Raw genomic sequence first — 1,116 nt, forward strand, 5'->3', positions numbered from 1 at the left:
AACTCCTCCAAAGACATGTTGCTTTACCTCTTTTGGTTTTTCTCTCACTTCATAGGTGAGTTTGACAACAAATCAGTGTCTCAGTTAACCTGCTGTATCAACAAGATATTTGACCTCCATTTTATCACTTTCACAGTTGAAACTTCACAATAATCTGTCTTTGTCATGAAGTCCTGTACAATCTAGTTATGATGTGAGCTACAGTTGAGCTGTTTGTGTCCACAGAGTAACACTGTACAGAGACATTTTCCACTGTCTTCTCCTCTCAGCCTCATGGACAATGTTAGTCTAATGCTTCATTCTCTCTACTTTCTCCAGGACTAATAGCTGGAGACACAATCTATCCTGTAAGAGATGAAGTCAGTGGAAGAGAAGGAAAATCTGTCACACTCTCATGTCAATATCAGACAACCTACACCTATGTTTACCTTTACTGGTACAGACATGATTCTGACCTTCAGGCACCTCAGTTTATACTCTATAAAGGAGCAAAGGGCAGCACAGCTGATTATAATCCTACCCCGAGTCGATATCAATCCGAAACAACAGGCACATCAACTGAACTGACCATCAGCAGACTAACCCTGAACGACGCAGCTCTCTACTACTGTGCTCTAGAAACACAGTGATACAAAGTGAAGAAGAGGCTGTACAAAAACCTGAACACAGATATCTGACTCCTCTTCAAAGAGGAGGGAAGTGGTTTTCAAACCACAGCTTCATATCACATGGATTCTGCTACTTCCTGTTTTATCAGAGTCACCGTGGTTACAGCTGCTAATCAAACACTGTGGGAGGATTCACATGAGCAGCTGATCCACATCAATGACAAACCAACTGGATGATGCTTCAAACACAAGACTCCATGAAAACAAATGGACACTGACTTACTCCCTTAATCTTCATACTCTGTGGGTCATTAGGCCAAAATCAGCTGCTTCCATTGTTCACCATCCTTGACAACATGTAGAGCTAAACACCAAATACACACTGAAGCATTAACTAATAAAACTCTGAAATCAACAGCACTTTATACTTTCAAACATTGAAATTTAAGGAAAAACTCAAAGTAGAATCAAACTAACAACTGGAGTTTCATCAAGTTTCAACATCACA

Source organism: Seriola lalandi, unplaced genomic scaffold (assembly GCF_002814215.2).
Source record: "Seriola lalandi dorsalis isolate HSWRI2012SDOR001 ecotype SW California unplaced genomic scaffold, Sedor1 jcf7180002054935, whole genome shotgun sequence".
NCBI classification, from domain to species: domain Eukaryota; kingdom Metazoa; phylum Chordata; class Actinopteri; order Carangiformes; family Carangidae; genus Seriola; species Seriola lalandi.